Here is a 12415-nt window from a genome sequence, read left to right on the forward strand (position 1 = left end):
ATAATCTGAATTACAGTAAAAAGTAATAAATATGCATAAAGACTAAAGGTAAAAGTAGGCCTACATGTGATGTGGCACAAGGGTACTGTTATGTTAGTGTGCTCACATGTACTGTACAGTGTTCTGTCTAGAGTGTTTTGCTAAATATCAAAAAGAAACATACTTAACCCACTCTTTTCCCCCCTCTACACCATCTCTTTGATATAAATAGCCCATCTAAAAACTCACAATGTGATGCGTTGAAAAGCAATCGTGAGCTTGTAGATCAGCTATTGGAATTTCAAGTGGTTAGTGGCTTAAGGGAGATTTGCAAATATGTGTTGGGGGTTTATAGTATGTGATTAATGTTGATGGTTTATGTTTATTTAGCGAGTTATTTTGGAGTAGGCACTCCCTCCCTTTTTCCCATGGAGTTGAGCCTTTTATGCCTGATTTATATTGTGCGCCAGTGTCGCATGCTGGAAATAGCAGATCTATAAGCTCACAAAACATGTCACATTGTGAATATACATTTGGCATCAAGTGTCTGCATTGAATCATGCAAAAGGACAATATTGGACTTTTACTCCACTACAAATCTTTTAAAACTTTAGTTACTAGTTACTTTGTAGATTTGGATTATTATTTCACTTCAGCCCTATACATTTCGGCCATTTGAAAATAGACGATCTACAAGCTCTACAAGCTCACAATGTGTCATGGCAACGCAAATTTGTGAGCGACACATTGTGATCTGCTATTTTCAAACTATTTTCATACATTTTATACATGTGAAAACTTGTGAAATGGGACCTTCTGCATAATGAGTATGTTCTACTTCATTTTGTTACCTATACTTTTATATAACTACATTTAGAATTCTGGACTTTGACTTGAAACAGAGTAGGCCTATTTCTACATTGCAGTATTAATACGTTTACTTAAGTAAAACACGTGAGAACTTTTTTCCACCACGTCAGACATATAACAGACCCAAACCAATGGATACTGGAGGAAGTTAGAAATCACCAACCTTGCATAGAGTTGACAGGAAGCAACAGAAGATGAGTAATGTGGCAAACTGGTTGACAGAGAGACACGCAACGCAAATGTGGTAAGAACGTCTCAGACGGGGGAAACGAGAACCATGTTCTCTTCTGTCAAAGCAGGATGAGGTTCACTGCTGACTTGTGATTATATCACTGCTTGTAAGAAAGCGAGTAGACAAGCAAGCAAGGTACGGTACATCTGTCTTTTCTGATGGTGACCATCCTTAATTAAAATGTTGTCATACCTTAATTGATTTTGTGAATACACATACCGTACATGCTTGTGTGTGTGTGTGTGTGTGTGTGTGTGTGTGTGTGTGTGTGTGTGTGTGTGTGTGTGTGTGTGTGTGTGTGGGGGGGGGGGGGGGGGGGGGTCTGTCTTTCTGGCAGTTTCTTGTATTTCAGCAGATGCTCAGCTGCTCAAGAAAAGAGGATGATCGAATGAAAACTCGAAAAAAGGGGAGAACAAGCAGTCTCTCCCATCTCTCCATTTCTCTTCTTCATTTCTTTTCTCTCTCTGTCTTGCTCTCATTTCTTTTCTCTCTCTCGTTCTCACTCTCTGCATCATCCACATCAATGTTTAACACCCCATCTGTGTGGATAGGACTAGAATAGAATCCATTTCATCCTCCACTCTCACTTTGGAGTAAATGCGTCTGGACATCAGGTTGCTGTCGTGTAGAGAAAAGCTGGTGTCAGCTGTTGAACGTAGAAGGCAGTCGAGTACAACTCAAGATAAAAACATGAACAGTGATTTTGAAAGGGAAATCCAGAATGCACGGCACAGCGACTTGTAAAAGTGCAGCTGCCTTAGCTCTGGAACGAGAAAGAGATACAGGCCTACACGATTCTGTGCTTGCTCTCGATTCTTGTCAATGCTTCACTAGTCTAGTGGTTTGGCTCTCATCACCAAAGGAAATACACCTCTGAACACTCTCTTGCAACTTTTCTGCATTTGGTGGCCTTGTGTTGCTATGGCAACACCCGTCTGAGCAAATAATAAGACGATAATAATGGTCATACATGAGGCTGCAGTTCTGTAATATTTAAATATATTTATGAAAAACATCAGCATCGACAGAGGTCCCCCATCCCCATTCAGCCATAAGCCTGATTTATAGCTACATAGTCGTAGGATGGCGACACCTGCTGAAAATAGACGATCTAACAAGCTCACAACATGAGGCATCCGGGAGGCGATGAGCTTGTAGATCTTCTACTACGGTATTTTCAGAGATTCACTGAGCATAAATTAGGTGTAATCCTTCTGTAATGGTGCAGAGGGGAGCTGTAGCCTATATTGTAACATAAAGAATACATCTTCTAGGCCTCAAGCAACTGGTCACCTGACTATTCCTTGCACCTTGCGAACATTACATCCAATTCCTCATGTGGCTGTTTGATGTAGAGAACACAATGACTTTTATGGTAGATAAAGATAGTTTAGATGATATAACTAGTAAGACACCTGAGGGTGGAATGCGACCTCAGGGCGCCAATTCTTGACCATCTGGCCAACCACAGCGTTTCTCTGACGATTCTAGTTGTTGTCATTCTGGGGGGAGTTTGTTCATGTTTTTGTGAGGGTATCAACCTTAGGAGACACGGGGAGAACATGCAAACTCCACACAGAAAGGCCCTATCGCTCACACCCTAGGTTGGGTTGGCGATAGGGCCTTTCTGTGTGGAGTTTGCCTAAACATGGAGATGTGGTACAGAAGGACTCATATATGGGCATAAAAAGTATGTCATGTGACATCACTTCCTGTACAGACAGTCAGACAGACAGCCATTGACTCCGACCTAACAATGGCTACTGTCTATGACGGTAGTTCCATATGACATATTGGACTAGACTATCTCCATATATAGTGTTATCCACATCTCCATGTTATGACTCATATATGGGCATAAAAAGTATGTCATGTGACATCACTTCCTGTACAGACAGTCAGCCATTGACTCCGGATTAACAATGCCTGTCTATGACGGTAGTCCCATATGACATATTGGACTACACTATCTCCATATATAGTGTTATCCACATCTCCATGTTTAGACAGCCATTGACTCCGGCCTAACAATGGCTACTTTCTATGACGGTAGTCCCATATGACATGATGGACTGGACTATCTCCATATATAGTGTTATCCACATTTCGTGTAGCCGCCCTGTACAGGAAGTGATGTCACAACTCGCTGACATCACACTGACATCACAGAGGATACGGAAGGACAGTCACGAAGATACGGAAGGTCACTCAAGCGACACGGTTCTTCAGAGTATATGCGACCTTCGGTCGCAATAATTGCACCCTTGAGGAGGAGTTATTGTCTTTCCTAGAATGTGATGGCGGCATTTAGTTCACTCACGATCGCTCATGCACACACATTGACGCATGCGCAGGCACATGAAATGCACAACAGTCACACATGTTTTGCAGGATTCAAAGCGATGCTTTGTTGGTAGCTCAAAGCAAAGCTTAAAAAGCTGAAGTAACTTTTAAAAGAAACTGTTATACCCTTTACACTTAGATTCTCATAGGGATATGCACTGCATTGCTCTCTTGTTGAATCTGCTCTTCAAGGAAGGCGGTCGCTCTTTTCCTTCTCTCCCTACCTCGTGTGTCTGCTACTGTCTGCCTGCCTGCTGGAGCGTATCTGAACACTGTCTCTACTCTCGTAGCTATTTGGACCTATTTGGAAGCAAACATGGATCTGGTGAGCTACACACTGAATGCCATGGATACTATTTTTTCATCACGAAAATCTGGTTCGGAGGAATCCAGTTGTCCCGACGGAACTTATGCTTCGGGGTACGTGATCGACTACCGGCAACGGTGGAATTTGATGTGCCTTACGGTTTTGAGCGTCGAAGACGTGGAAGATATTTATCTTTTCGCTTTCATGATAACAGGGTTTCTGCTGATTGGCATGGGCATTGCCTTGGTTTATCGAAAAATCTGCAAGATGGGTGGACCCCCAGGAGCCCCAAAACTGCCCGTCATGATATTGGAACTGCACAAGGTTGTTTGTGCCCAGACTGTTGCGTTAAATGAACTTAAACGCCATGTTGTCATCTTGATGGAGCGAAACACCGATCTGCATGGAGGGCCAAAACATGGACATTAGAGGGATACTCTAATTCTCTGTATTCCCTCGCCCGAATTACGACGACCGGACCGGCCTGACCTTGGAATACTGCACTCCTCCTGCGAGAGAGGAACTGTGTTGAAGTGCGCTTCCCACCCTCCCACCCTCAAACACCTGTTGTTGTGTCTTCTGGACTGTTCCAGCCAAGGATGTCTCATAGCCCTGACATCGCGGAGAGACAATTATCGCACTGACACCAGCGGAAAAGACATTCTGACCTAGGCTGCTATCTGGAAGCCTCTACACAGACTCACGCAAACACAAACATGACTCAAACTTACACGCATGCACACTCACAACCACTCACCCGCCTTTCACCCCCCCCCCCCCCCCCCCATGCACACCGCCCCTATCTGTTCGTACAGGCAACCCCCCCCCTTATGCCTTTTCTTTTTTCCCCTCCTGTGTTCTTGTTTGTTTTTGTTTGTCAACCTGTTTGTTTTGTTTGTCAACCTGTATGTTTGTTGTTTTTTGTTTGTGTTTTTTGTTTGACCGCCCGAAATTGTTGCGCAGGTTCTCCAAGATAGCGCCGTCCATGGCAGCTGTGGTGACTACGTGTTGCGTTCTGTCGGTGTTTTTGTGTTTGTTTGTTTTTGTTTTTGTTTATGTTATATGTGAAAAAATTGATTTGAATGCAAAAATGTAGTATGCCAAAGCTCCTATGTGTATTACACAATGGTTAATAAAGAAATCTGAATCTGAATCTGAATCTGAAACACGCACACATGCATGCAGGGGCGTCACACCAAATTCTGGGCCCTGGGTACAAGGATTCACTGCGGGCCCCCCATGAATGTTAACTATTGAAAAATAGCAGATATACAAGCTCACAGCGCGGCACCGAGTGCCGCGCTGCGAGCTTGTATATCTGCTATTTTTGAAAAATCGTGAAAATGTGTGCAAGAAACCTATGTCAAGGACCCCCAAGATGATATGTATTTGGCCACGGACCCCGATCTCAAAATATTTAGTTCCAGGGACCCCCAGAAGCAAAATTTAGAAATGTTCGCTTAAAAAATACATATATTCAAAGATTTTCACACATTTTCACAACTTTTCAAAAGTTATGGGGCCCCTCCACCTTGGGCCCCAGTAACTCAGTCCCACTTTCCTACCCCTTGTGACGCCCCTGCATGCATGCACGCACGCAAACCAGTGGCGGCTCCAGGCAATAATCAGCAGGGAGGCCTTCAATTTTTCAAAGGGGGCACTTTATTTTTCAATACACCCCATATAGCAAGCCGATTTTTGCGGTGTTTTGAGCCACATGTCCATTACAAGTTCTCTCACTGAAAATTTGAATTTCTCATGCTGCATGCACAACAACACATGAATAGACATGAAAACAAAACCAACTCGGTGCTGTGCCAGTGTAGACTACCTCTTATTATTGCATTAATTTGAAAATGTATATTTATAATATTCACAATGAACATAAAAATAACATATATAATTAACACCTGTAAAACATCTTAAAATAATGGTGGAGTAGGGTACTACTGGCCAATCTGGACTGGGGGGGCACAAAGTCTAATCTGGGTGGACATTGCCCCCCCAATGCCCCCCTGTGGGTGATGCACACACACGTTCGCGTTCACACACGCACGCACGCACGCACGCACGCACGCACACACACACACACACACACACACACACACACACACACACACACACACACACACACACACACACACACACACACACACACACACACACACACACACACACACACATATGGACCAACTGTGAGAGCCTGAATATGCTGTTGCTGTCAATTGCATAATATACTGTACAGTAAGTGCACAGCAAATCCTGTTGAGGTACAGGTGAATCTAGTTATCATGCTGTTGGCTGCAAGTTAGAGTATACCTGCCTGCCTTGCCAGGGTGTGGAGTGGGGGGGGGCTTTCACAGGTCCATGCCCAGGGGCACAATGTCTCATAATCTGCCCAGGGCCAGGATTATACTATAAACATTGACAGCTGCCAAAACTTATTTTCCTGACGCTTCAAGGCCCCATTCAACTAAAGAAGACAGACACAGCTCTCTCTCTCTCTCTCTCTCTCTCTCTCTCTCTCTCTCTCTCTCTCTACTTGGTCAGTTCATCACCTGTCAGCACTAGAGGGAGCTGTAGTCACCTGTAAGCAAAGGAGACAGAGTTAAGTGCTGCCCACTTGACAGTCACCATAGCACCCAATCTGGAAATCTAATTTCTCACCCAGACATTGTTACTCTGACCTAATCCCATAGCACTGATGGCACATTTTAACTCTGTGATTGTCCCCATCAGTGCATGGTATGAGTAATCATGAATTTCTTGGTGCGCTTGAAGTCTGTTGGCGACTCTTTGCGCGCGTGCGTGTGTGTGTGTGTGTGTGTGTGTGTGTGTGAGAGAGAGAGACAAAGAGACGGACAGAGATCGCGAGAGAAAGGGAAGGGTAGACACATTTATATTTCAGTTTGGGTGATTCTATTATAAGGGGCACGGTCAGAGTGTTTACACTTTACAGTGACTGATACCATGTGCTCGGCTCGGCTGGAGTAAATAGCCATGTTGGCTTTTATAGCTGCACAAGTATAGGCCTAGTAGCTAATATAGAACCCAAGGTTACCCCCAGGGTCAACATCGCTTTAACTATGTCATAACAAACCCTTGTTATGGCACTGTGGGCAGCCTTTTCAGGCTGTGACCCCCCCAAAATAATCATGTTTGAACTGGGGACCCCACCCTGACAAACACTTGGAATTGTAGGAGTTGAGGCATTGTAGTTCAACTTGGTTCTAAAGTATTGTGAAAATAGCCTCTTTCTTATATTGTTTGACAATTTGGCCAATGTTTGACCCAGTTTTTAAAGTATCGTCATCTGGGGACCCTCCTGGGGGTCCTGACCCACGGGTTGAGAACCATTGCTCTGAAGAGGGCATAGCTCTGCTCTGTGACCTTTCAGAAGGAACAAAGTAATAAGCCACATACTACAAGAACACACGCACACACGCGCACGCAGTCCTCTCCAAACTGTACAGCACTGCCTTTGTCTCCAGAGACTGTGCATGCTGGTATAGGGCAGGCTGGAGCGTCCAAAACAACGGCAAAATGGTGCAATATGAAGTAATCGCCTGCTCTGTTCACTGTCAAGGGAGCTCTCGACAAACTCTTTTGCTCCCAATTCTCTTTCACCACTGTATTCATACTGTACCAGATGAATGGGCCAGCGATGCTTTATATCCTTCAAAGCAGTCATATTACAATTTGCCACGTTCCAATCTGTTTGTAACATGCCACACAGGTCTAATTGTCTCCACCAGCCGAAGGCTGAGGGAGAGTATGTTTTCCCCTCCGTCCGTCCGTCCGTCCGTCCGTCCGTCCGTCCGTCCGTGCGTCCGTGCGTGCGTCCGTCCGTGCGTGCGTCCTCGCAGTTTGTGAACAGCTAATCTCAGTCACCGTTGGCCTGATCGCTGCCCAACTGAGCACACACACTCCCTGGATGCCAATCTAGAACCTCTGCCCCACATTTTTCAAATCAGCCTCATGGTGGCGCTATAACAGGCCGATTTGTGTGGCCTGGTTGTTACCAGCTAATCTCCGGCGCCGTTGGCCCGATCGCTGCCAAACTGAGCACACACACTCCCTGGATGCTAATTCAGAACCTCTGCCCCACATTTTTTAAATCAGCCTCATGGTGGCGCTATAACAGGCCGATTTGTGTGGCCTGGTGGAGACCTGTGCTCGGAAGAGCACTGCTTCTAGTTGTTTCTGTTAAGACAAGCTGGAATAATGAATTCCTTTATTTGCTGGCTACTTTTATTCTGTGTGTGTGTGTGTGTGTGTGTGTGTGTGTGTGTGTGTGTGTGTGTGTGTGTGTGTGTGTGTGTGTGCACGCGTGTGTGTGCGTGCATGTGTGTGTGTGCACGCACACGTGCAGGCGTATGCGCGCGCATGTGTGTATGCGTGCGCGCACAGGTACGGGCGTACGCGTGCGCACGCGTGTGTGTGCTGTGTGCATTCATATTCATGTTGGTGCACTTGGCAGTGTGCTGGGTTTCACTTCTGAAAGGCACAAAATAAGGTTTGATGAAAATATCAAGTTTCATTTTTGACAGTGCCAGCTCACATTGATTGATGGTGTTGGAACAGAATTAGTCTTGATTTCCTCTGCGTTTTTTGCGGTTGCTGATATTGCGTCACAACGTGCATGAATAAAACAACAAATCCGTCTCTCAAATGTTTTCTGCTTCCTCTGTTCATTCTCCCATAACCTCCATGGGCCTCTCCGATTTAATGAAACAGCGAAGACATCCCATTGACCCCCTACTGACAAACCAGACATAGATCGTCCACTTTGGGAGTAAATGATTTTCCCGGAAGATAACCAAGTAAACAAACATCCTCCTTAATTTGCTTGCTTTAGGGCGTGTTGGGGCCTTTTTCAAAGGGTCTTTGCAAAGGCTGATGATGCCTTCCTGTGCTGTGAGCCTTGCTGCCTGCTCATCGTGGCTGCTTCCACATTGTTCATAGTACAATTATTCAGAGTGGCCCTTTAATAAATCATTGGGTATCTCTGTCAGCCTAATACTTGTGACGGCGACACACAGCCAATATGAATAAGTGATATGATGACACATGCAAGCAACGCACCAGAACATCCTCTCATGATTCTCATTGTGTTTTGCAAGACATCAGTGAAGAACATTTCAGGCAGCAGCGACAACCCGGATCAATCGTCAGATTCGTCACCGAGGCAACAGGACAGAAGTACAAAAAAATGTGGTCTTTTAAAATGGTACAACTGTGATTACTGAAGTTGGCAATGTGAAGATTTCCTTGGCAAGGAAATAGGAAAAAAAGAACAGTTAAGCTGGTTTAAGATTGTTTGTGTACAATGTGGCTTTATCTGATGTCAACACACAGGGCACGTCTGGAGACAGAGGGGGGAGGGAGGGGGTCTCTATCTGAGAGATGCGAGTGGAGCAAAATGTCAACCGCCTCCAAAAAGCATTCACTCACTCACTGGTATCTGGCAATAGCCCACGGTAGCTAATGTAACCCTGTGTCCTATCAGGGCAGTCCATCAGCTCGGGCAGGGGGAGCTGTTGATCGACCAGCAGCACTTAAGGCCGTATTCTCATCCGTACTGGCTATCAGGGTTGAACCTCAAAAGATCCCCATCCCTGGTTTTCGCTGAGTGGCAGAGAGAGGGTTGAAATGTCACGGTCATCGTGACATTGCCCAAACCGCGGCCCTCCTCGCATCTGTCTGCCTGTGAGAGCGGAGGAGAGCAGCGAAGGATGCTTGAGAGACAGGAGAGCAACAAGGAGGAATGTACTGTTCTTACTATATGATGTCCTTTTTTCTGCCTGCTAATGGGAAAAGGCAGCATGAGACCTTGCAGCCATGTCTTCATCATGGCTTCTTCATACACACTTTATCCACAACGTTTGTGTTTTTGCTTTCATTTGCTCTTTTTCCACATACCTCTCGACAGATAAAAGTGGCTAATATGCCTGTCTACTCCCCCCTCCTTAGACTGTACATCATTCTGCCTTGAGAGATGTGCAATTGCCTTCCTTTTTTTATTTCAAACACCATAAAGTTAGGTAGCCTGATTTCAGACTCTGCGCTGAGCTTGAGTCTGACATTGTCCCATTGACAAGAGATTTCAAAGGGGAGAGGATTTGAAATGTGAAATTCCCAATCACAAGAGATCTGGTGGGAGGGGTTGTGTTTGACTTGTGTGTACACAAAAATATTCCCCCCTCCCCCTCCCCTCTATGACAGGCATCAAACAGGTCGTTGTCTTTGATGCTAACGAGGTGTGCACAACCCCCCTTTGAAGTTCAAAGGAAGCAATTAAGAGCTTTGGCTGAGCTGAGATTTCATTGGCTGGTATGCCAAGATACCATATCAAGTTAAGCGTCATATGACAACACCAGACCAAGAGAACCAGTCCGCTCAGAGAGGGTCTATGGGCTGGAGCCAGGCAAAAAGTTTGTTAGGGGGAGATTTTGGAAGTTACTCCTAGCTTTGCCTGGAATAGTCTTGTATCTTGATTGTGTTAAATTTGATGACCATCATTTACTACTGATGAGTCAAAAGCCTGAACTTCCGTTTCTGTTGATTTGAGTGTGTAATGCTAGGATTCAGTGTTCACCCACATCCTAATCTGCATACGTTGATCACTTTTTTTGATGATTAATGTATTTGTGCACGTTTCACCACATCAAGTCCTTACTCAGTGAATCATCCATCCACACCCCATTTAAAAGAGATAATATGTTTCACCCCATCTCTTGTAGCCATCATATTGTCATGGTAACACCAAAAGGACACCTCAACCTCAGTAGTAGAAAATTACTATTTTTCACATTTTATTTTATTAGACGCTTCTCCTTGCCAGCAGCACATGCAGGGTTAGTCTGTTTTCATGTGTCCCCGAGTTACCTCCTGTAATGAACAAGAGCCTCCACAGAGGAAGGCCTCAGATTAGATAGATCCATCAAACAAACAAACAGGGCCAATCTGGTGCTGTTTGCGTTTTTCTTGTTTGTTGAATCCTTCCGTTTTTTACAGTTTAGGTTCACACACCCACACGCACGCACGCACACACACACACACACACACACACACACACACACACACACACACACACACACACACACACACACACGCACCACTGAATTGTGTTGGGGCAGGCTTTATGCATTTAGGGCCTACTGTATCTTATATTTACAATGGGCTTATTGCCGCCGCCCCCTTTACATCGACTTCAACTCATAGGTAGTCGCATAGGTAGTCGTCGCATAGGTAGTCGGTAGTCGTCAGGACGTAAGGAATACCGCCCATAACCCTATGCCGTCCGCTCATTCGCTAAGCACGAGAGAGAGGAGGCAACAGGGGAGGGGGGGCGGGCAAGCGAGAGAGAGAGAGAGACAGTGAAATTTGACACCACTGTGTCCACAGTGACTGCAGAGAAATAGCAGAGGCATAACAGTCACTTCTCTCCAGTGCGTCCGAAAGTTTTTTAGTAAAGAAGCGGGCGTGGACTCTAGATGTGAGCGGCCGAAGGCCGCGAACCTCTAGTGTGTATACAACGTATATACTGACTGACTGCAGCTGTGCAGTCTGTGACATTTCTCAGACATGTTAGTTTGGGCGGCTGCCGGTGACAAAGGCGCTATGCTCAGTATGCTGATCGCTTCATTACCACGGTTTAGACGCCGTCGCCGCAGCCGCCTTCCTCTGTCACCAGCGCGGATGCTCGCCTGCACCCATCAGCTCCCATCTACACCCATCAGCTCCCATTCTACACCCATCAGCTCCCATCTACACCCATCAGCTCCCATCAGCCTCTCTCTGCGTGTGAGGCGCTTCCTCAACTGCCGTCTCACTTACTCATGTTGCTAATTAGCTGACAAACACACTATAGCTCTTCCCAGCGGCCCCCAGGTTCGGGTGGTGCATGCATGCACTATGTAACCCCCTAGCATGCAGTTACATGCACAAGCTTAAAATTAATGCACAATATCCTGAAAAACTGAAAAATAAAGCAAAATGGGGGGGGGGGGGGGGTCACCTAGAATTACTTTCTAATAATTACACATCTTCAAGAATGTAAATGCTATTATCAATCAGTGATACACTAGTAGTGTTTAACCACTAGGATCTACTGAATGACATGTGGGATACGTTTGATCATTTGCACCAGCAATGGAAATCAAATCGTTCCTCCTTTGGGCCCTTCAGTCAAATTAGCCATCAGCTACCATGGCAACCAACCCCTTGCAGTTAAAAAAAAAAAGCATGGTATTTGCACATTGTAAAATGTTGCAGTTATGACTGACATTTATCTCCATTACATCCCATATTATGATCCTTATTTGCTGTGGCCGTCATATCAGTGTCATCAAAGCACATACATGTCAAATCAGGTTGGTAACATGGGTAGAACTGGCATAATAAAATGACATGCCATCTCCTCCCTCTACACCCTCTCTCTGTCTTTCCCCCCTCTCTTTCTCCCTCTTGCTTTCTCCCCAACCCTCTCTCCTGGTGGCTGCTTGTCATCCAGGCAGACAGGACTGTCACACATCATCAGGGTCTCATGCCTAATTTATAGCCTACTCCATTGCACTGTTATTTTCATATGATGAAAAAGAATAATCGTCGGCTACCTTTTTTCACTGATGAAAACTAAAACTAAAATAAAAACGAAACTATATGGTGACTAAAACTAAGAC

The sequence above is a fragment of the Nannobrachium achirus genome, assembly GCF_963921795.1.
Source record: "Nannobrachium achirus genome assembly, chromosome: 22".
NCBI lineage: Eukaryota > Metazoa > Chordata > Actinopteri > Myctophiformes > Myctophidae > Nannobrachium > Nannobrachium achirus.